The sequence below is a fragment of the Pinus tabuliformis genome, chromosome 2_2 (assembly GCF_031772625.1).
Source record: "Pinus tabuliformis cultivar Carrire ecotype Pingquan chromosome 2_2, CPIR1, whole genome shotgun sequence".
NCBI lineage: Eukaryota > Viridiplantae > Streptophyta > Pinopsida > Pinales > Pinaceae > Pinus > Pinus tabuliformis.
In genome coordinates, this window is record NC_142300.1 from 236,823,104 (window position 1) to 236,848,629 (window position 25,526).

A 25,526-nucleotide genomic window follows, 5' to 3' on the forward strand; every position below is an offset into this window, starting at 1 on the left:
TGTAGGGGTCTGAGTCACTGAAATAATTACTCCATCAAGAGGAGGTGTAGCTGGAGAATTAGATGTTGTTAGATTAAATGATGGTTTGGGTGCATTGGATAACACATCATATAATGTGCTAGATTATGAATAGATGAGGTTTAGATAGTGGGTATGCATGATGGTTTGTTCCTTAGTGAGGCATCCACCCATAGCAATGTCCTCAACAATTTTGTTGATGAATGATTTGGTGAACCACCAAGGTCAACAACTGATCCAAATATCGAACTTAATCTGACGACTCTTGCGTCTCTATTCATGGATATGATCAGAGATGTGGGTCACAGTGTCTTGCTTGGGCGACATTTGCAGATGGGTGCCAGTCTCATAGCTAACTAACAACTAGAAATGTGTGAGAAAGGCCATGGTGAGCATGTTAAAGGCATGATAGGTATTTCAAGGTAGCTCGATATACCACTTGGTTGCAGCACCTGTAAGAGTTCATTGGAAAAGCCGAAGATGAATGGAATCATCAAACGTAGGAATTCGAGGAGCACCAGAGGTGATATGTCATCACATGGGCTTGTGGATCCTCTTTTGCTTTTCCTTCAAAATTCAAACAATCACTCAGGATATTGGATGGAATTGGAGGCCAGTATGACAAATGAAGAATTGGGTCATTCATGAGCCTAGACACATTTGGAAATTCTAGTGTAGCCAAGAATCAAAATTGGGTATTCAAAGGCATTTCAAGTCGATAATGGGACCCAACTGGCAGGACCTGTCGCTGTTGGTAAGTATTTTCTTCCCATAGTGGAGGATTTTGTCCATATGACATTTGATTTTGCCACCACTGTAGGTTACCTTGCCCATAGGGCGGATTATGACCTTGAAAGCCTTGAAATTGTCCAGCTATAGGCTATTGATAAGCAACATATGGGTTAAAAGGCTGTTGAGCCTGTTGGCCTTGGACATATGGATTTTGCACCTTATGTCCATGAGCATAAGGGTTTTGGATTTGCTGCCCCTAGACAAAAGGGTTTTGGACCTGCTACCCTTGGAATTTAGGATTCAGCACTTTCTACCCTTGGACATAAGGATTTTGGACCGACTTCCCTTAGACAAAAGGATGTTGAACCTATTGCCCTTGGACATAAGGATTTTGTGCCTGTTGCTGTAGGACTTGACCTTGACCTTGCCATTGCAAAGGTTGACCCTGTTGATATTAGTATAAGGGTTGTTTCTACCCGAGTTGACCTTGTTGCTGCAAGGAATGACCTTGCAGCTATAGAGGTTGATGTTGTGAAGGCATAGGCCAGGAGGGTTGCAGCACATACTAGAATTGCAGCTACATGGTTTGCTGCAATGGTTGCGAGGGTTTCCCTTGCAGTTGTTGTAGTTGTCCTTGCTATGGCATCATCTGCCCTTGTTGCTGCATGGATGGCCCTTGCTGCAACGAAGTTTTCCCTTCTTCCTACAGAAGTTGTCCTTGCTACTGCAAGGGTACTTGAATAGTTCTCATAATGACACCTTGAAAGTTCTCGAACTGTATTTGGCCATACCCACCAGGCATGGTAGACAGACCAGGTTGGACATAAGGTCCAAGCTGAGGCATGTAGGGTGGATAACCATCGCTTGTGAACCCAACGGAACATAAAGAGGTTGGCACTGAACCTGAGCCATATTAGGCTACTGGTACTGCATGTTACTTGACCTAGATGGACCAAGAGGGTTCAATTGTTGGTGCTGGACACTACTCGATCCAACAGGACCAATAGGGTTTAAAATGGCACCCAAAGAGGGCCGGTTCATTCCAACCATGTGAGCTTGTGAGCCACTCACATTGGTTGTGCCATACATCATAGAAACATTCGGACTCTGCCCCCTAAGTGGTGGCAGAGCTTGTCCACTTACTGGAGGGATCGAAGAAATGATAGAGACATGACTCAAGACCATTGGTTGAACAAGATAAAAATACATGTATCGAAGAAACAAGAGGTTACGGAACGGTGGGTTGCACCGAGACTAAAGTAACTATAGAATGCATCATCGGTTGGGAGGTCAAGTTCTGAATGAACGGACCTAAGGTAGGAATATCACCAGATGCCCAGATAGGGTTGTGATATAGCGTTGAGGTAGTAGGCGTAACTGAAACCAACTAAGAAAAAGTCACGTAATTACATGGTAACTCAGGATGAAAATTATTCAGAATGCTTTTCGTGTAAGGAACCCTTCAGGAGGGAAATGATATCCCTGCTCCTCAATTGTGCATGGAGTGGAAAGCTCTGAGTGATTCGGAGAGGAGATTGGGATTTCGCCTTCTAATTCCATGAAAATGGGTGAAAATAGACTACCCAATATGTTCGAGGGGATAATTCCAAAGGAATACCCAGTTGATCGCATAGTCTATACAGACGCTACAGTGATATCACAATAGGATCAAACCAAGGATTCAGAGGATAAACAACTAGTCCAAGCTAACCTTCAGAAGTCGACAGACTCTTGGGAGTCTAGATAGGATTATTCGGAGATTCCATGCAAATGTAAAAAAGTGACCCAGTATCTGAGGGGGATGAGGAAAAGGTGACAAAGGTTGAATGCCCAGAAGATTCCAAGTTCAACACCTTGGTCCTCAAGTGACTGCGGCAATTCAGGAAAAGGCTCCTTAGACAATGTTTTAGACAGAGAGGAAGAGGAACTAGGAGAACCTGATGGTTTAGCCATGATAATTTTGTCTCAATTAACTAGAAGAAAGAGATTGATTCCAAGGATTTAAAATGTATTTAAAGGTACACTCACAATGTGGTCTAGAAAATGATTAATAGGAATGTTATATGATCGTGGGAAACATTTTTTTAAGACACAAAAACAAACTGGTGTGCTTTCATGTTTTAAGAGTCGAGAAATAAGGAAAGGTGACTCTATCACTTTTGGTTTGAAACGAGATCTAAAGGACAAGCACTTAGATGGTATTTTATATTTAGGGAGTCAAAAATATCAAAATGACTACTCAGGATGATCTAGGAAAAAAGGATTACTATGTAACCGTGAACTGCAAAATACCTCTTGATGAACTGAGAAGTACAGGTAGGAAATCTTCCCAAATGTTGTGTTTGGTGTATCACGTTTACAAGGCGGCAGACTCGGCTTCCTATGGATAAAGGATTGCAACCTAGTGGGGTCTACCTTTATATATGCTACAGTACAGGAAGCACAAATCCATACTAGCGGTGTCTAGTTCCGAAGCGAACCACAGTTCCTAGGTTTAAAGACGTCAGAACATGTCTCTAACCTAGACCTTCTAAATGTGATCGTTAGGTTTCAAATGCGCCTTAGGTTAATTGAATACATTTTAGAGTTTATCTTGAAATTACATCTCAGTTTTCAGGCTTGATCGATGTGACTTGAAAAAATCCTATACAGAGAAAATTTTAAGAACCCCCCCTAAATTTACATGTATAATAAATAGGCGAATCTCCATGGTATATAGGAAAAATGGAAGGCGATTTTATCAATAATATGATATGTATATATAATTTTTTGGCGAATCTCTCACCAGGCATGGCAAATATTTTACCCAATTATAAAATCTTGTGTTTAGTGAATACACAAACGAAATCATTGCATTTCTTTAAAATATCTTTTGAAATCAAAGTTACCAAAATTACATATCGATAACCTAGTGGGTGTAGCATAAAATTCCCCCGTGCCATTCACAGAAAGCATGAGAAAAAAACCTAATACTATATATAAAACCAAGAAAAATTCAAATTCATCACTTCTAGGGACCTCCTAACCACCCTACCAATACACAAGTATGTTCCTGTTTGCAATTAGAAAAATTACCCAAATTACAATCTGTTTACTCCAGCATATGTTGGAAAGTTATAGAAGGATGACTAGTGCAATCAATCCATTCCTTTTAGCCCTGGATTTGTTTAAGTTTAAAACAGAAGTATACAAATATACTTGTCCAATGTCTATGCTTTAACCATTCACCTTAAGATATTTTTACAATATAATTTCCTAAGTCTATTTAATATCTTCAATCATAAAAACCAACCTATATCCATCTGAACTCCACATCTACCACTCTTAGGGGGATGAAATCTATTTATCCCTCTGAGCACTTGGTAGACGTAGAATTAAGATGGATCTAAGATGATAGAATTTCCCCTTTAAATAGTCTATGCTCACATGAATACCATGGTATTACCATGGGTCAATACCATGGGTTATCATAAACCTCGAGCTTAAAAATTACTATTAGTAGTTTATAAAAATTAATAAAATTAATAGTTGATTTTTATTTTATTTTTTATTTTAACCAAGCTAAAATGTTTAACATACATTAAATTACAACATCCATTTTTACTCTTGATGGGATCAAATATTTTTTCACTCTATGCTAGTTTGCATATCATGATATTTGATACCTCTTGGGGGTTAGTAGATCCAGAGTAAAGATGGATCTATGCTGGTTTAATTCCCCCATTTAAATAGGCTACATTCCAGGTGAATACCATGGGTCAATACCATGTGCCATTTTTATTTTTATTAATACTAATATTAGGATTAATAATGTTTTTTTGAATGGTATAATAACAATCTAGTCCATGGTATTTGTCCCATAGTATTTTTCCCATAGGTTTCACCTAAATATAACGCATTTTTTGAGTGTTTGTAAATATAAGGTGACTTATTGAGTAAATATAAAAAAATGTTTTATTTGTTTACCATACCTCTCGTTTATTTATATTTTTATTAATTTACCATACCTCTTTTACAAATATGGTATTTGGCCCATAAGATTCACTTAAATAAAACCTCTTTCTTGAGCCTTCATAAATAGAATGAGGGTTATGGACTAAATATAAAAAGAGGTTTTATTTATTTACCATGCATCTAGTTTATTTATATTTTTATTTATTTACCATACCTTTTCAGTAAGTATAAAAATACGTTTTATTTATTTAACATACCTCCAGGTTACTTATATTTTTATTTGTTTACACCCTTGCATGTATATAAGGTGACTTATGAAGTAAATATAAAAAATGTTTTATTTATTTACCATACCTCTCATTTATTTATATTTTTATTAATTTACCATACCTCTTTTATAAATATGGTATTTGGGCCTTTGGCCCATAGGATTCACTTAAATAAAACTTATTCTTGAAAATGGGCGAATGGAAGGTTGTAACTCCTAATTTCAAGGGCTAAATTTACCTTTTTTACCCTCTCCCTTAAAATAAGGTTTACCTTTTTTACCCTCTCCCTTAAAATAAGGTGGGCTATTTGAGGTGATTTGTAAAAATGTACTATGATACAAAATATTCACCCACTAAAAATTTAAAACCCCTTAATTCCCCCAAAGGGCGAACATTCGCCCCTAAAATTTTCTATGCTCCTGTATGCAAGTAAATGAGACAAGACCCTTTCAATTCGATGAATTGTTTACAGTAATGAGAGTAGAAAACACACTCAATGCAACACACAAGCAATTGAAAGCAAAATGACCTTTTCACTATTTCTCTTTTTGAAAACAGAATGATGAAAAACTCTTTCCAATTCCTATCTTTCCTATTAAATTCACTTCGAGTAGTCCTTTCTCTAGTAAAGAGAACTCATTTCTTTTATAATGCAAATGACAATGCAACTCTAGTCTTCAATTATGCTAACCAATGTAACATATTGATTCAACAAACTAGAATTATGTATTCTTCAATGAAATGAGAAAACGAATCTTTCACAAACACTTCAATGAAAACTTTTCAAATCAATCAACCTCAAGCAAATGCAAGGCACAAAAATAATCCCTTCCAAACTAATGATGCAAAGACTCAACCAAAAAAAAGATGAGCAATATGATCTATGCCTGAAAAGAGACACTTAATCAACAAACGAATCGTTTCAAACTTGTTAAATGGAAATCAAAGAAACAAAAGGACTAACAAACGAAATTCAAGGAGCAACTTAACTATCAAATTTACTTGCTGAGCACACAAACAGTTGAATGGATTATGACCTAGATTCCCTAGGGCTACAAACCATCCAAGGACACAAGAAACTAAGTGAAGAAATGGCAAACCAAGAAAGCACATAAACCAAGATAATAGAGCTTTCCAATCAGGGAGAACACAGTCAAAAGAATCTAAGAGACAAAAATAAGAAGGGAAAGACACACTGGTTATGATCTACGAGAAACCCTAATCTTCACCTACAAGAATCGGCATGACTACCTAAATGACAACAAGTGCTAGGAGGGGCTTGACGCGACTGTTTTTTAGAAACTTGCATTGATCAGTGCAACTGTTATAAAAATAAATGCGCTGACCAAGGATTCAAGGAAAAAAAATTAAAGGCTAAAACTAGGCTTGCCACTGTAGATTTCAGGCTCAGAGCAGTAAACCAGGCAAAGTAGAGAACACTAAAGGGAAATGGTGATACTAGAAAAGTTCATGCAAAACCAAAAAATGACAATCAATCAAACAGAACGATTGGCTCCCGAGTAGAGTCTCCAATTTGTGGTGCAGGTAAATTCTCAGTGTGGACACAAACAATTCCTCTAGCCCGAGAGACTGGGTCTAGCCACAAACAAACAATCTATGGAAAATATCCTTAAGATAGAATAAAAATAAGAGGGTCTACCTCTTAGAACACTATTCCGCTTGGTGATGATCCTGTTTCCTCACTCCAACTACCTTTCATTTCCTTCCTTCGAGTACTTGAAACAAGCAAACAAACAACAACAACAAACATGGTAACATACAATATTGTATTTATCCTACTTAATAGGTCAAGGAGCATTAAGCCATCAAATGTAAGATAACACTTCAATGTAGGAAATCACTCAATAGTTGTATTCATATAAGTTAGGAAAGACAACCAATATCTTGACATTTTTGGTCTCCTTCGACATATCTGTGTTCCCACACTTCTGCTAGCATCTCATGGATAGCCCCAACAATGGAATTTTTAAGGCCTCTTCCCTTTAGTCTCAAACCAAACAAAATACACTATTCTCCCTCAAACATAAACTAGAAAGCTACAAGCTATAGATGTCTTGCTGATTATTCAAGCTCCGAAAATACCAATACTGAAACTAGTGAAGCTTGTAAAAGGATGGTTTTATATAGCTTGGATAGAGGGGAGATGGTTCCTCTTATCATGGGAGAAGGCTTTATCTCTTGGGTTGGTTCCATCCTAAAAGGAGAAAGGAGCCCAAACTAACTTCCTTGGCTCCATCCAACCCAACCATTTACCAGACTTCCGTTACAAAGCTTATAGACCTGGAAGCTTCAACTCCATAGTTGAAAAACTTGCCAAAAGAGGATCAACACTACTGAGAAAAGGCTCAGTAGCACTGTATGGTGCTAGTCCTAGTTTTAATCTGTGAAAATTGGCACGAGGAGGAAACTGGTTAGTAGTGTTGGTCTTGTAAACTGGCGTAAAAGGAATATTCTTGGGAAATTATGCAAAAGGGAATTGTTCTACTCATGAAGAGGGACATGATGGGAGTTTCTTCATGATGCGAAAGCATGTAGGGTTCACTGTAGAGATCCTCCAAGATCGTGGAATGGGGAGTATAGGGACATTGAAAAAATGCTATGTAATAGGCTGCCCAATGAAAAAAACTTTGCATTTTGAGAGATTATGTGTCGTGCTATCGGTTGTGCATGAATCCTATGGTTTTTGAGGATTTGGTGGCCATTTCATTGTTTGAAAAGTTACCTAAGGAAACTGAGGAGCTCCTTAACAAACTGATGTCAACGCCCATGGAAACTGCCAGTGTTCAAGGATCTATGGCCTTTGAGGTAGTTTTCGTTGAGGTTGTAAGTGTGGAGGTGCTTGCTGTGGTACCAAAATCACCAAGGTCCCCTAGGCTGAAGCTTACGCTGATAGCACAAGCTTCCAAGATGAAGAAGGAAAAATATAAAGCAACACAGCCGGTGCATGGGTTGTCGAGGAAGCATTAGAAAAAGGAGAATCCCACCATGCAGGAGAAAGGAAAGGTGGTAAACCTAGAGTCCAACAAAGGCATAGAGGAAATTGATATTGAGGGAGTTGAACCTATCTCAAAGGTGAAGGTCCCAAAGGACCTAGACAAGGGAAATTTTCTCCATCATACACCCCCACTGCCAAAGAATATCACGTTTGAAGGACCGAACTTGGCGCATGTGCCCATATAAAGCTTGAAGATTGGGACTTGGTGGACATGGAGCAGTTCCCCCACTTAGATACTAATAATTTCATGAAGAGAATATTCTACAAGGATTCTGGTGTCACCGCACTAGAGCCGGTGAAGTGTATTCATTGGGTGAAAAATACAGGATTGATGAATTTGCTATTGGTGTCACATTACTACCACACACCAATAAATTTGATTGTTATCAAATAGTTGTTGTGCTTGGGGTGCAATGGGTGCCTGTGGTTGGAGGAGCCGATACATAAAACTGACATGCTAATCCATTAGATCACCTTTTTACCACATTCGGGGCTGAATCCGGCCAAGGAATTTGGTGGAAAAACAAATAAGCACGACCTTGCTGAGTGAATGAAGGACAAGTTTAAGCTTGTCAAGAAGTCATGCAGATATTCAATCTCGAGTATTACGGACCCCGCGGTGAAGGTGGCCACCCATATCTTGGCAGACAAGGTAATGAGGAAGTGTCGCGCATACGAGGTGTCTACACCAATCGTTTCATTAGTGGCCTAGTGCGCAGAGGGCGTACAATTCAATTGGGCACACTATTTGTGTAGCGAGTTCGTCACAAACTACAGGGAGGCATAAGACCAGAGAAAGATGTTTCACTACTCATGGATCTTACTTTTGCTTTTGCTAGTCACGTGGTAGTTGCCGGAGGACAACTAGTTTCCTCTGATCGTGAAATATTTTCCAGAAGCAGTGAAGCTTGCTTCGTTATAGGCCACAAAGGATGTTGAGCAGGTCTACGAGACAAAGATATTCTTGGTATTGATCGAGATGAGCATCAATATGGCCATCAATCACAAGCCAAGGCTATCACCAATTGTTTTTGAGCAGTTGTCAAGATACATGAAATTCAAAGTTGATTTCCATTGTATCTCCATCCGAGCATGCAAGGACCCAAAACAGAAGTGGTATGATATACCATAACTCACTACGGATGATGCCATAGCAGCGATCCTCGATCGTTGGCTAGCTAAGTGGTGCATAGCCTCAGATATTTCTACCAGGTCTAGTAAGTCTGTGGGGAAGAAGAAGGAGGAAGAGGCCCAGTCGAAAATCCAACAGTTGTCTAAAATGAGAAAGAAGGAGGTTGCAGAGAAGGTATGTGCAGAAATGAAGCATGCTACCAAGGAAAAGGAGGAAGAACGTGATTCTAACAGAAGTCTAAAATCCCCTTCACCGCAGATAGAAGAAGAAGAATGATTAGAGCTGGGTGGTGCAGATCTGGAAAGCACTCCCTTCTGGGTGAAGTGGAATAGGGAGAAAGAGAAGGAAGGGCCTCACAAAAAGTCCAAGGCCACCAAGTCATCACTAGACCCTATCACCTTGATAGAGGGTGACTTGGACGACATCGGGGATAAAGTAAGGGACATGACAGAACTACCACAATAGTTTGAGAAGCAGAAGAAGAAAGCCTTGGTTGCCATTCATATGGGTCTACGCAAGCTATAAATGCAAACTACTCAACTGCAGGCAGGTGTAGGGCAGAGTAGCGCAACCTTGACTAGTTTGGCATCGATGACCATAGAAGCAACGAAGATGGTTTGCTCTTTGGATCCTCAGGCCATCGCACTACCTGATGGAGGTCTAAGTGTGGAGAAAGATGCTAACAATTCTACTTTAAGGAAAATTAGTCTCAACTTGGCCGTGCTCCCAAGCAAATTGATTCACACGCTGCAAGCAGGTGTGATCACGAAACTTAGGGCCCGAGAGCAAGGTGCACTGAGTGTGATCAGTGATCAGAAGGTTAACAACAAACAATTTTTCATTGAGAAAACAACAATGATAGACACCTGGAAAAAGTTACAAGAGAAGAATGAGCGCACTGTAATGGTGGTAGCAAAAGTGTTCAGAACCATTCTGAAACTGCACGTTCCCAAAGAGGTGCCTGTGGAGGCCAAGATTCAGAATTTGGCTGCAAGTGTGCACGATGCTCAGACCGAGATGGACAAGGTTTAGTTTGAGCTGAACCTAAAGATTATAGATATCAAGTTGAGGGTATAGCATTCAACCCCACCAGAGGTCATAAAAAAGTGCGAGGGAACTGTCAAGAATGCAGTTGTTGCAGTAGATGCCACGGTGGCAGAATGCACTATGCTCTTCGAGCAATCGATGGAGGTACTCACAAGTCTACAGAAATATCCCACCATACAAATGTTGAATACTGAGGCAAGGGAATTACAACACCAGTATGACGAATCCAGAGTGACGGGGTGCATTGTCGCCATCACACAGATATTGGCCAAGATGCAGGAGGCAAAGGAACTGAAAGAATAGGCAGAAGAAATGCAGCAAAAACATGAATTCCTCAAGGCTAGATTGGTGCCTTGGTTGGATGAAGCCTATGTACTCTCGACAACCATTGGGGAGAATTTGGCCAGCCTACAAATAGCACAGCAGAAGATCCAGGCAGATAGTGCAGGACCAACAACAAAGCAGCTCGTGGAGCAGGTTAGGCAGGCGGTTACATAGCATACAACTGAAGTTGTAGTGGTATAAGTGGATCTAGGAGGTCTTCACAGCAAGATCTCTACACCAACAGAGTGACTCGGGGGCGATTCACCATATTTCTATTTGGGGCTTGTTGGGACAGGGTCCCCTAGGGTCGATTTTGGGGTTAAAAGCCCAAGTTTTTGTATGTAAATTGTAAAGTCCTTGTAATTTATGGTCACAAAGCATGTAGATGTAAAGTGTCATAAAGGGTTTCTGCCATTCTTTTATGTTAGTTGTGTCGGCTTTAGAAGGTCCACCCATGGTCCGCAAACCATGGGATTGTATAAAAAGGAGTGTCTTAGAAGATTCTAAGGAAGTTAAGTCGGTGATGGGTCAGTAAGAGTTAAGAGCGAGGAGTCTTAGAATAGAAGAAATGATCTGAAATTGTGTGCACATAGGCATAGGGTAGAAGTCCACAGCTGAGTGCATGGATCCCTCCAGCTGAGTGCGTAGCATAATGATAGTCTGTAAGAATATATTAAGTAATAATAAAGAATATTACTCTGGAAATATCTGTGTTTGATCTATTTACTTCTGTTATGAATAAATGCGGTTAAGTTATGTTGACTAATGGTTTCATGATTTAATGTGATGCGCAAATCTATATGTTTTACATTGTTATCTATACACAAGTAATAATATATGTTTACGCGAAGAACATATTAATGAATATTGAAGTTATCAGATACTTAAGCCAATCTAGGTAAATACGGATGTAAGAGTAATTATAGAAGTGTGTAAGTGGTTAATTCGCCTAATTAGGGTCAGCGAATGACAGTCATAGACCTTCATGAAGATCTAGAGGCCGATTAGGAGAAGTATATAGATAAGCCTTAAAATTCTTATAGATCACCTCGAAGGCTGAGTTAGGGCATAAAATGACATCACTACCATCTATGGGTGTTGAATCTTGGTTCCAGCATCCCCCCATTCTGCTTTGGGTGAGACTTCAGTCTACGCTCCCGAGATTGATACTGAAAGGGCCAGTAGTGTAGGGATTTGTTTGGCTACATTAATGTTGAACATAGGTTAGGGCCCACTAAGCCAACAATGTCTAACCTTGGCAATGAAAACATGATTGTCAACTTTTGAGGGAATAAATTTTTCATACAGACTTCGATTGATGCACTTCTTGCGTCATTGGAAATATCTCTATGTGTAGAATAGAATGAAAACTGTCACACTAAAGAGGGAAAGTTTTACCCCCAAAAAACTTGATTTGATGCCTTAAAACATTCCCATAAGGTTTCAGACCTTGTTTTACGAAACTATGTCTCACCGATAAAAATGGTCCCATGAGACAATTCCTCAACTTTTTCCACTCTGAATGGATTGAGATGGATGAAAAATAATATAATGATCCAATCCATATCAGCAAGTCTTCCATGTGTATAAAATAATCATCTTGAACTTCATGACTAAGATACTCTCAATCAATGTGTGTATGTTCTTAACTCCATATGGGAACTCTGTCTACCACCTGTTTCACTTCAATTTGGTCTCTCAAATGAAAGGCCTAAAATTTCAATGGTTTTCTTTTTTTCCTATAACTAAATGTTAAAAAATATAATTTTTATTTTAATTTTATGTCAAAATACTATAAGCCTATGTATATATATACCCCCAATTCTAGTAAAAAGGGGGTGTTGGGTAGCAGAAGCCCAGTGCAATGGGTATGAGGTGCGAAGCCCGAAATTTTGGGTAAGAGCAGGGTAAAGACTCCGCGAGATGCGCAAAGTACGATTTGTAATAAGTCAAAGTCAAAAGGGTAGTCCACCAAAAAATAATGTAAAGAAATGTAAGTTGAGTCAGCTTTCCTATGGGTCACGGTCCATGGAAAGGTATAAATAGAGCAAGCCTCTATGGGTAGAGTAGCTAAGTTTTGGTATGATTTTGAGATTTGATATGTAATTGGTCTCTGAGAAGAGCATTCTGAAAGCGTCTGTAAGTCCAAGTCAGGGGTTTGGGTAGAGGATAGAGGTTCTGTAGCTGTGTTCACAGAGGCCTGGAAGAGTCCGCAGCTGTGTGCACGAACCCCTGCAGTTGAGTGCACAGGGAAAATCTGGATGTACGGGTGATAAGTGGAAACAAAGATAAGTTTCTTCTAAATTCTGTGTTAATTCTGAACTATCGAAACTCTGTTCTTTTATGGTTGATGAAACTGTTTTGATCTGCACACGTATGCTTATTGAATACTTGTGAATTAGGTTTAATCTTAAAACACGAAATGAATGAAAGCAATAAATGTTTGCTTAAATACCCTAGTAAAAATAGATCGGCGTTGAAATACTTCATTCACTAGATTAGATCTGTAAATTCTGTGAGGTACTCAGGATCCGCACGAATTAAAGTGTAGCGCAAAGCTACAAAACAAAGCGCAAAGCCTCCAAACCACATCCAGACATCCCAAGGGTATGGAAACCTGGTTCCAGCACCATCCCCTACTACCTCGGGTGAGACCTCAATCCGCGCTTCGCGGGTTGTTACCGAAAGGGCCGGTAGCTGTGGGATTTACTTGGCTAAATAATTCCTTCGAACCTGGGATAGGCCGATATAAGCCAACAAATGGTTCTGTTGCCAGGACTGGCATCTACCTAAGAGGTGTCTGATGTGGGAACACTGGAACCCTACAAAGAAAGAGATTAGAGAGTGGTGGGATCTAAAATTCCACGAGTTTGCAATTCAAGAAAACAGAAACCCACAAATATCAGAAGAATATTGGCTGGACTGGTATATATTCATAGACATTCATGAGATATTCTTTGCGTCATTCTTGGTAGAGATGTACAAGTGGATTGCAAGGCTAGCTGACAACATGGGTAGGTGTGGATTGGACCAACCTATTGTGTGGACCCCAAAATTGGTGCGCCAACTAGAAGCCACTGAGGATGACATTGCGCACGTGGTAGATCATTGGCTGGATCGGGTAATAGGAGGATTTATCACTGGGTTTGCGAGAGATACCACCATGAGCTATAGCGAAGTGGAAAGGTGATTTCTTCAAGGATCGCAAGGTAGGTATATCAAATCATTGAATACGTGGATTAAGATGCTGTTATGTGAAAAATATATTATGCGTGTCGATTAATGTCTAGATTAACACAGAGCGAAAGAGGTTACCACAGAATGGGAGGAGTAGAGAACAGTCCGTTAGCTTCCATTTCCCATGAAAGCGAGGAAGAACTCGCGAGGTTCTCACTAGGAAGTCTGGTCCGATTGATCAGAGAGCGCTTCCCCCTAACACCACTCCTTCCATGCCACCACCCACTTCACCTACATCAAATCCATCCACTCCAACACCAACCCCACCCCCAACTCTAACAACCTCAAAGATCGGGATGGCAAGTTCAGTTAAGCTACCGATATTTAAAGGTGCGGGGAATGAGGAACTAGGACGATTTTGGTTTGTGATAAAATCTGTATGGGACACTTAGGGTATCATAGATGATAAGATCAAGAATGCTACCCTAGTTAGTGCACTTCAGGACCACGCACTGACTTGGTACATGAAGTATTCCATTTATCATCCAACTGAAGGTATTACTGCAATCCAAGAGGTGCTAAATAAGGAATTTGGGTGCCCAAAGTCAGGGGCCAAGTTGTTTATTGGGTTCAAATAGATTGTAATGATTCCTGGTGAAACTCCGTGGAATTTGGGTCGGAGGTTGAAAAGTGCTATCTGTGATGCCAACATGACACTGACAGATGAGAAGCACTAAGCGTGGTTTGTGGCATCATTGACACCACATATGAGGATGACCCTATCACAACAAAAGATCTCAACCCAAGCCGAGGCACTGGAGATAGAAATGAGGTTACACAAGACCCCAATACTAGACCCAGGGTTGGGAGTTCAGCAAATCCACGCACAACTTCAAAACTTGAATTTAGAACTGCAAAGCTTGAAGCAAGAAAGGGTATCCCGACCGGAGGTATGTATGGAGGTAACATGTATTAAATGCAAGAGCCAAGTGCACGATAAGGACCATTACCCTATCTTCGCGAACTATCTAGAGGGGGGAGGCCCGATGCCATCAAAAGTGGAGGTACAAGCAGGACTAAGTGCCGCACCTACACTCTGGTGCACGATTTGTCAAGTGGGTGGGAAACACGCAACAGATAACTGCCACCTATTACAAAAGTATACCCAGATCCCACAACAGTTGTATTGTAACTTCTGTCGATCGGTGGGACATGATGAGTGAATGTGTGGAAGTTATGACTTAATGATAGAAGGAACCCCAACTTACCGAATGCAGACTGAAGCACGGGGAGGATTTCAAGGACGCGGCCAAGGAAGAGGAATGGGGCCTGGGCGGCACCACGAACTGTTAATCTGTTATAATTTTGGCAGATCGGGACACTATGCTCACCATTGCACTAACCCGACCAGAACTTCATGCCCCTACTGTGAGAAATTTGATCATGAAATGGTAGACTGTCCTACCTTAATTGCCCAACTACATGAAAAGGGAGCACTCCAACCTCCACCAACCTAGAATATCTAGATGATGCGAGCAGAGCCTCGCGAAGAGGATCCCAATATAAATATGGTACTAAGAAGTGGCACAACTATAGGAGGTTATCCGCAAGAAGAATGTAAGGGGTACGATACACCTACAAAGGCACATGACTTTGAGATGGAATAGGGAAGGATGATGCCAAGGGAAGCTCAGCAGGGCTGTGCGGAAGCTTCTACCCTAGGTAGAAGGGATCAAATGGAGTCAGGGTTGGACCCCTCCATTGTTACTACCATTCTAGAAACCTACATGAAACTGCTGCGTGATAGTAACGCCATTCAAGGGTTGCAAGAACTGATCACTAGGTGCGCCAAATCCAGTGAGCCACAAGTAGTCCAAAAAATAGGAAGACATGCTCTGCGCACCGCATAGGAGATGAAATTGATAGCACAAATCGATGATTATGAAATGGATCAGGTCATTCTGGACTTAGGCTTTGATGTGAATGTATTACCTAAACAAACATGGGAGTGTATGGGCAATCCTACACTGCAATGGTCCCCAATCCAACTGCAAATGGCCAACCAACAAAAGATCTTACCAATGGGTTGACTACAAGGATTAACTGTGGATATCGACAGTGTATGTATAGAGACCGATTTTTAAGTCATAGAGATTGTTGATGATAGTAACCCGTACCTGGCACTGCTCAGAATTGATTGGGCAACAGACAGGAAAGGGATCATCAACTTGAAAAAATGGAAAATGACGTTCGAAAAGAAGTCACTATGAGTAGTAGTTCCATTGGACCCAGCGGAAGGAGAACACTACATCGAACCCATGCATGATGAGGATAGTGATGACGAGTTGGATTGAATCTATCAGATAATAGCACAAGACTAGGATCAGGTGCATCTCGTGGATGGTGGAAGAATGCCGTGGGAACGCGGTAGCACCTATACAATGGATTTCGAGGAGGAGATTGAACGACGGAAAAACTTCTTGCAGGAAATTATGAAACTTAACTGCAATATGATTCGGTCATTGCGACGTGTAACCATTGAGGAGAGACAACAGCCAGTAGAAAGCGCCATAACCGACGAAGGGTAGCTCATCCAGCACGGCACTAGGTACACAACAAAAGAATAGCATGATGGGTCGGAAAACGTGTTGCGCATGCCGGGGGGGCACGGAAGCCAAGATCTAGGAAGTGGTTCTAGGTACACATTGGAAGACGTACGCAGCTGCCAAGTTGGTATAGAATGGTCGGTCATCAACAACGAAGGGTCCGAATGCATATTAGGTGACCATCAACCCAACCAGATCTGCACAACACAAAGGCTCACACGGATAGACCAAGAAGTCTCTTGGCTATAGCTCACCCTATCAGTGACAATATCCATGACAGAATTCAACAGCTCCAGGCAGCCATTTGGCGCGGCAAGGTGGAGCTGGGTAAGTTAGAAGAAACTAGGGCCAGACTCTATGCACAGAGTGCGAAGCTGGATAAAGCTATTAAAAAATTATAGTTAGAAGTCGCCTACACGGATCACACAAAGGAGCGAATGAGGGAAACAAGCATGGCTGGTTCTCTTACCCTACTACAAGTAGCAACCCCACTAGCATGGTTGTGCTGGCACCCGAAAGGACAAGACTGCACATATCGCAACCCATTAGTAGAATCAAGGGAATGCAAAAGGTGCTCGTAGCTCGGGCTAGTCAGGAAATGGAAGACCCACATGAGGGGTTCGCCCCCCTGACTATTTGTAGGAGGACCAGTCCCAGTGCTCCACGCAGTTGAAAGAGGGTGCGAGACTATAAACCAGGCTACTGTGAAGCTGCGCGAGATGACCTCAGCATACATACAAAAACTGCATTTATGATCCAGGGGTTTCGCGGCCATGAAGGAAAGATGGAAATCGACCATTGCAGGTATTGTTCATGACATGATGACCCATTTAAAGCACCATGGAGCAAGCGGTGGGCACTTAAGGCAGAAGAATAACTGCCAAAATCACATTGGTGAGATACTGCAAGGGCAAGCAGCCAATCTTAAATTCCGAATCATATATAATGATGGTAAGGAGCACGCCACCACATCTTACTGTCTTGCAAGAAAGTCATTGTGGGTTAGGAGCAAGTGCAGGATGAGTGACGAGCAATTCGGAGAAAGTTTGTGGTTTAAGGCATTGTCGAAGCACTACCAGGAAGCAATCCTCAAAGCACACAACCCTACCACCGATAACCCACAGCAAGCTTCGTCGCAAGTAGCCGAGCTCCCTAAATTGCCACGGACGCCGAGGACCAGGAAGGACCCTCAGATCCCAGAATCAACAAGGAGGTCACCGCGACACCTGCACTTTGGCAAGTTCACAGTGGAGGAAAAAGGTAAATCTGTTACCATTGACAACAATACGGAAGTCGAAAACTCTCCCACATATGTCGAAGAAGTCAACCCTGAGTAGGATCCTATACAGCCTGTATGACGACCCAAGTATGTGCCTCCAACCAAGGGGAAGGCGAAGGTACCTACAAACCTAGATGAAGTTGACACTGTCATCGCTACCCCTGCTCTACCAAAAAAAGTCCCAGTAGAAAACTCGGTGGTTGGCCGTGTGGCGGAAATGAAATTAGAAGATGGGATCTCGTGGATATAGTAAAATTTCCCCACCTAGTGACGAACGCATCGATGGAGCAAACTGTAGAAGGGATGGTGACAACGCTTCAACCCAAGGAGTGGTTACAAAAAGTGGACCAAGCTGGGTTGCTCTGTCTCTTATCGATTCCCCACTTCCTCCGACCCCTGATAACCATGTTGGTTATAAAAAAGTTGCTCTGTTTAATTCATGAGGAAATATTATGGGTCGGTAAACCCGTCAGTATCACACCCAAACTTGTTCATCAAGTTTCGCACCTTCCCTGTGACAGAAGAGATCCTCGAGAAATTACTGATAAAAGTAATGATGTCGCGATGATAGAACGACTAAAAAAGAAGTATCAGCTCGCGAAGGGGCAGCGGGGGTACGTCATTGATAGTATCTCAGATAAAGCAATCCGTGTCGCCACTCAAATGTTGGTAGGAAAAGTAATGCAGAAATGCTGTGGCACTGAGGTTCCAATAGTCGTTATTGCACTCGCTGAAGAATGCGCAACCTACATACGGTTCAATTGGTCCCAGTTCCTTTGTGAAGAATTTCTGACCAACTGTCGCGAAGTGCAGGAGGAGGGAAAAACTTTCCATTATGCATGGCTGCTCCTGTCCATCATGCTGGTTGCCACTGACTTACCCGAAGAAAGCCAGTTTCCTATCCTAGACTCGGACTGGCCGGAAGCCGCTCGATATGCTTCCCTCTGGGCGACGAGAGATGCAGGACGAATCTGAAACATCAAAATATTTTGGGTACTAATGGATGCCAGTGTACGTCAATGGATTAATGAGCTACCTCGCCTGTCTGATGGGATCTATGAAAGCATGAAACATATTACCGAATTTAAAGCCGACATGCATCGCATCTACATTAGGGCACGTAAGGACCCAGCACGGACATGGAACTCACTCCAATTCATTGCCATTTCCGATGTGGTTGACGGGATTGTGGATACCTGGCCACTAGTATGACACGGACCGCAAGCGGTAGAGTGCAACGAGGCTGCTATCAGGCAGAAAAAGGAAGAAGCTAAGTGGACTGTGTAGCAAAAGTGCAAAGAACAGTTCACCACGGAAGTTAAGGCAGCACGAGAAGCAGCTCTGGTGGCAGAAAGAAAGACACCACCAGGAGGGGTGGTGTCAACAACAGACAAGGGCAGTCAGAAGGCACCCCCTAAGAGGGTTGTGTATGAACCACTAGCACCAGGCATGGATTCACCTTGGAAGCGGCCAGCAAGGTTAGAGAGGCCGAAGCCACGAAAAGAGGCAAAGGCATCTAAAACAGACAGTGGAGTGACCATGTTAACCAAAGGAGACTTTACTGACATTGAGAACACTATTCGAGATGCCACTTGGGAGGCAGTCGATGAGGCCATGTCGGAGCAGCAGATTATGTTGGGTGAACTCCGCACACAGCTACAAGAATTGGGATCAAGAATCGTGCGGGTAGGCACCAGTACTACTCCAGGGGTTTCCAGTATGGCAACTACGAAACCATTGTTAAAAGCAAAAATGGCTTATTCTATCCCAATTCCAGCAGGAGGATTGATTACCATCAAAATGGAGGACCAAGCTATGCTAGAACGACTTATAGGACTAGGACTGAATGTGGTTGCTCTACCACGTGAAATTTTGCAACATCTACACGATAGTGCCACAATTGAACTATGTGCCAGGGCTAACTGAGCTGACCAAGTACTCCAAGAGCAAAAAATTAATATCGAACAGCTGCAACTCCAAAGCGATGAAGCAGTCACACAAAAGCAATAGATGGAGAAGGTAATAGTGGAAGCCTGTTCGAGTGCCCAGGAGTTAGAAATTATGGAGGACTTGCCAATTGAGACACAGATATGTACACTGGCTACTAGGTTCCGAAAGACAAAGGAGGAGGTCGCACAGATCTAGCAAGATCTCAGCATGCATATCAAAGACTTAAGACTCTAGCTTCCACCATCGACACCACCAGAGATCCTAGAGCAATGTAGGAACATTATTACTATGGGGCATGCGATGCTCACACGGTCAATGGTGGAATGTACCGAGCTGCTAACTCAATCAATTGTTATTCTCACAGCCCTTCAGGAGGATCCAACACTTCGTCGATTGGAATCCGAGGCCTGGTAGCTCCAACAAGCTTACAATTATGTCAGAGGAACCATGCAGACCATTGCTATCATGCACTACTTGGCTAAGATGAGGGAGGTGCAAGACATGAAAATCCAAGCCGATGCCGCTAGACAAAAGGAAGCAGTGGTGAAAGCCCATCTCTAGCCGTGGCTGAACGAGGAATTTGCGGTTTCAACCACCATAGAGCACAAGGTAGCCCACATGCAGGCTGAGTATGCCACTATGGAGACAGATGATATAGGGACTGAGGTGTCGGAGACACATGTGGAACGGATGCAGTGCATGACGGAAGATTTTTTTGCTAGCACAAGCGACACACAGAAGTTGTTGACTGATCTCTGTGCAAAGTTGGACGCACTAGCAGAGTGACTTGGGATGAGTCACGATGATTGTGTTGGGGGGACTGTTGGGTAGCGGAAGCCCCGCGCAATGCGTATGAGGCACGAAGCCCGAAATTTTGGGTAAGAGAAGGGTAAATACACCGCAAGATGCACAGAGCGTGATTTGTAATAAGTCAAAGTCAAAAGGGTAGTCCGCCCAAAAATAATGTAAAGAAATGTAAGTTGAGTTAGCCCGCCTATGGGTTGTGGTCCATGGAAAGGTATAAATAGAGCAAGGCTCTATGGGTAGAGTAGCTACGTTTTGGTATGATTTTGAGATCTGATATGTAATGGGTGTCTAAGAAGAGCATTCTGAAAGCGTCTGTAAGTCCGAGTCGGGGGTTTGGGTAGAGGATAGAGGCTCTGCAGCTATGTGTGCAAAGGCCTGGAAGAGTCCGCAGCTGTGTGCGTGAACCCCTGCAGCTGAGTGCACAGGGAAGATCTAGATGTAAGGGTGATAAGTGGAAATAAAGATAAGTTTCTTCTAAATTCTATGTCAATTCTAAACTATCGCAACTCTATTCTTTTATGGTTGATGAAACTATTTTGATCTGCGCACGTATGCTTATTGAATACTTGTGAATCAGGTTTAATCTTAAAATGTGAACTGAATGAAAGTAATAAATGTTTGCTTAAATACTCCAGTAAAAATAGATCGGTGTTGAAATACTTCATTCACTAGATTAGATCTGTAGATTGCGCGAGGTACTCAGGATCCACGTGAATTAAAGCGCAATGTGAAGCTGCAGAACGGTGCGCAAAGCCTCCAAACCACATATAGACATCCCAAGGGTGTGGAAACCTAGTTCCAACACCCTCCCCTACTACCTCGGGTGAGACCTGAGTCCGCACTTCGTGGGCTGTTGCCAAAAGTTCCATTACCTATGGGATTTTCTTGGCTAAATAATTCTTCCGAACCTAGGTCAGGCCCATATAAGCCAACAGGGGGTATCCAAAACAAAAGGTTTTGGGGCAAGAAATGCTGGTTAAATTTTCACTATGGAATATTTTTAATACAATTCCATTGATTTGATTACACTCACTATGGTTCTTTCATCATTAGGTTCCACGGTCATGTGGATAATCTTCTTTATTCTCTTATTCATTGATTTTCGAGATCGATAAGATAAATGATGCTTGTTTTGATGATTTTATTCTTAAGAAAATAACTATCCTTATAGTGTTTCTTTGTTGATAGAACATTATTTTGATTTGTAATTGTTTTATTTGATTTATATTAATCTTCAGTGATTCATGTCTTGAGAAGAAGTATCGATCTAGACATTATTTCATTTTGAACTTATGTGAATGTTTTCCAGATATTCAAGTTGACAGAAAATTTCGTTTCATGTTTACAAATTGATAGTAATGTTGTATTTGTAGATTGTTGTCTCATATATATCATTACTTTCACCAATGGTTTGTTGATTGCTTTCATAAGACAATGATGAAAGTATATGAATTTAAAAGAAAATAATTTACAGTTTTCCCTCTTATCTATCTTGGCTAAGTAATAATTAAGATGTTACATTACTTATCTTTTGCATCTATTTCTTAATGTAAAATAAGAAAGTAAACATAGTTGATATGTAAATGTCTATGAGAATAAGGAATTTGTGTTTTACAGTTACCCATTCTTTTGTTCTTTACACTAAGAATAAATCCTAGTTTAATTTGTATTTCATTTATGAATATATTTTGATTTCATTTCTCTTGATATCTTTTGTAAAGGTTTATCATTAGAGCATCCTTATTTTTGAGCCAGTTACGTTATGTTGAGACATATTTTATTTTCTATAATATAAATCATGTATATTATGTACCATAGTTTGACTTTTGTATTACAATTTTCATTTATTGATTCTGTAGCAACATTCTGAAGTAGAATTATTTTATTTCTTAATTATAATTTATAAATGAAATATATAAATTAAAATTACATAGCACATCATAGTTTCCTTGCTGGTGAAACATACAATCCTTTTATTTCATATCCATGTCAGATTCAGGCTATTTGTATAACTAACCTGATAATTTAAGTATAGTTTGTTTTAATCATAATTTAGTGTAGAATTAGTTTAGATTAGTGTACGATAATCATAGTTTAGATAAGTTTAGATTAATATTAGTTTTCACCTGATTCACTTCTTCATAAGAGGGAAGGATCCAAGCCTAACAGAGCATATAAACCTATCGAGGGTATCCATACCAAATATTTTTGGCTATTAAAGAGCCTTGGTTTGTGTTATTCCTCCCTTGTAAACTTAGGTGTACAATGCCCCCCTCAACAAAATGGCACTAGAAGGAGGGCCCATCCAATGGTAAATGGAAAATAAAAGTCACAAACACCAAAAATTTAGGTCACCAATTGTCAGCCAGAGACACATGACCCCTCCCCTTGTTGAGACTTCAGTTAGCTCTCAATCACAACTTTAACAGACCAATAGTGAGACTACTATTCCAAATCGACCGTATACACAAGCTGAAATCGACGAGGTCCTTGAATGATCTCGATAAATCATCTCCTGAACTCAAGAGAGATTCAAAAGAACTCTTCCTTTTCAAAGAATATTATCTCAAAACATAGTCACGCCGCTTGACTTTAACTCATAAGAACCCACAATACTAGGTTTGCATGAAGGAATCCCTCATACTACGATCATAGTAAATGATAGGTTGCATGATACCATTAATGGTAAAATCATTGACCTCAACCAATCGACATCTGAGCCATCAACTGTTGAGTCCAACCAGCTAACTGTGCTTGGAGGTTCTAATTCTCCTCCTTCCCCACCTAGTTCACCCTCCTTGGGCCACTCTAGTGACAAAGGCTCTTCTAATTCATCAGAATTTGAAGGATCCATAGGATGGTAGACAACTAAGGTAATCTAGGAAACAATCAAGAAAACCCAAAAAATTATCCTGCAACCCCTTGGCTTGATCAGAATGTTGTTGCTTTTCCTGGCGTGCAACATCCTCTCCCAAGGAATGCTCACAAGATCCTTCCAAAGTTTGAGCATGATTTGAAGCAACCAATTGAGGATCACATCAAAGCATTTATACTCACCATCAAGGAAAAGAGCATTTGGTATGAGGATGCAGTTTTCATACTATTCCAATTTACGTTTGAGGGAAAGGTCACTACATGTTATTTTTCTTAGCCTCCCCAGAGTATTGTTTCATGCGCACATTTTGAGTTTGTGTTTCTTGAAAATTTCAAAGATGACAAGCCACAAGAGGCTCTAGTTAATGAACTATCAAACATGAAAATGAATAAAAATATAAGGTAAAAGATTGCAATAACATATTTCTTTCTTTGAAAAACAAGATCCCTATTGAATCCTTTCCGGCTCAAAATCTTATTGTCATTTATTACGTGAAGGTTTTACCTCATGACATAGATATGTGGGTAAAAAGGGCCTAGAAACATACTTTACAGACAACCTTTAAGGAAGACTTGTGATACAAGTGGATATTGGTGGACACCTTCCTCTTTGACTTGGACCCCTACCATTTTTTCTTTCATTTTCCTTAAATGTAGCATAATTTACTAGTTTTCATAGCTTTTTGAGTCATGAACTTCCTAAGTTGTTTTGAGGCTCTAAACGACATTTTCTGGAAAATGGGAAAACCCATAGCATAGATTAAGAGATTGCAGTAAAAATTTATATTCCTTGGACATATATTTCTAACGAGGTATGATACGCGTCAAATGAAGATTGTATGCCAAAGTTACGACCCCTAGAAGTTGATGTACCAATTTACCGCAACAAGCCCACAGATGTTTGATGCTTCATCTCCTAGGGTTAGGTTTTTTGATGTTTATGGTTTTCCATTATTTTTCAATAATAATAAGCCTCCAATATTCATTGTAACAAAGTTCAAAAGGCATGTATCCACCACATCTCCTCTCATAGATAGACTACCATTGACCAAACTAGTTTCTTTCCATCCTGCACGCAACAATTTTCAATACTTTGTTATTATTGAATTAAAGTTTTGTTTTCGCTGGAGCTCTATGTCTCTTATTTAGATATGTATTTAATTTTGTTCTTGCTTAAATCCAAATTAGTAGTACTAGAGCAAGTCCTATTTCTCTTTTTTTTTTGCATGTCCCTAACGAGGTCGGTGTATAAGGATTTGGGGCTTGAATTGGTTCAACCCTTGCAAGATCATCACCACCTACACTGACAACCACCCATGGGGAAATTTATTTTCTTTTTGATTCACTCTCAAAGCAAGGGGAATATCATGGCCACATCAATGGCCCCAGGGAAGACTTCCTCCACACAATAGAAGCAGGTGGATAAGGTCATGGAAGAATAGAAGGAAATATTCTCCTCACCCATAGGGGTACCATTGCATTGTTAGGTCAAACATTCGGTTGATATGAATCCCAGAGAAAATCTACCCAACAGGCCGATACACCACTGATCCATTCTAGAAAATGAAGAGATTAAGTGACAAATCTAGGAGTTGTTGTAGAAAGGGCACATCCAACCAAGTTCCTCACCTTTTAGGACCATAATTTTACGTGTACAGAAGAAGGATGAGAACTGAAGGCTTTGAGTTGATTATTGGGAACTAAACAAAATCATTGTTAGGAACATGTATCCAATACCATGGATTGATGAACTTTTATGGAATAGCTCAAGGGCCCAAGTATTTTAGCAAGATCTATTTGATGTATGGCTATCACCTGGTTGTAATAGATCCCACAGATGTATGGAAGACCATTTTTAATGGTTGGTCATTCCTTTTAGGTTGAGAAATTCCTCTGCAAAGTTTATAACATTGATGCATGACATATTGTGTCCCTTCACCAACTCATTCATATTTTCTTATATGGAAGACATGATCATCTTCATAAAGAGTTTGGAAGAGTGCTTACAACACATTTGATAGGTCCTTCAAACCCTGCAGCAACACAAATTATGTTCCAACTTAGAGAAATGCACCTTTGGCATGGTCGAGGTCCAATATCTAGGTTGCATCATAGATGATTAAGGCATGCATATGGATCTGGCTAGGATCTAAGTCATTTAGGATTGGCTAGCCCCAACCATTCGATAGAGCTTCGCAGCTTGTTGGGCCTTGATAATTTTTATCATATGTTTATGTTGGAATTGTCCCATATCACTTGGCCTTTGATTTAGGTTACCAAGGGTAGAAATAAAGAAAAATTTTCCTGGTTCGAGTCCCAACAAAAGGTGTTCATTTAGCTT

At 40.8% G+C, this 25,526-nt stretch overlaps 1 pseudogene; it reads left to right on the forward strand.

The window, feature by feature from the left end:
- Window positions 1-19,564: 19,564 nt before the first annotated feature.
- LOC149192177 (uncharacterized) overlaps window positions 19,565-25,526 on the forward strand; it is a 41,876-nt pseudogene continuing 35,914 nt past the window's right edge.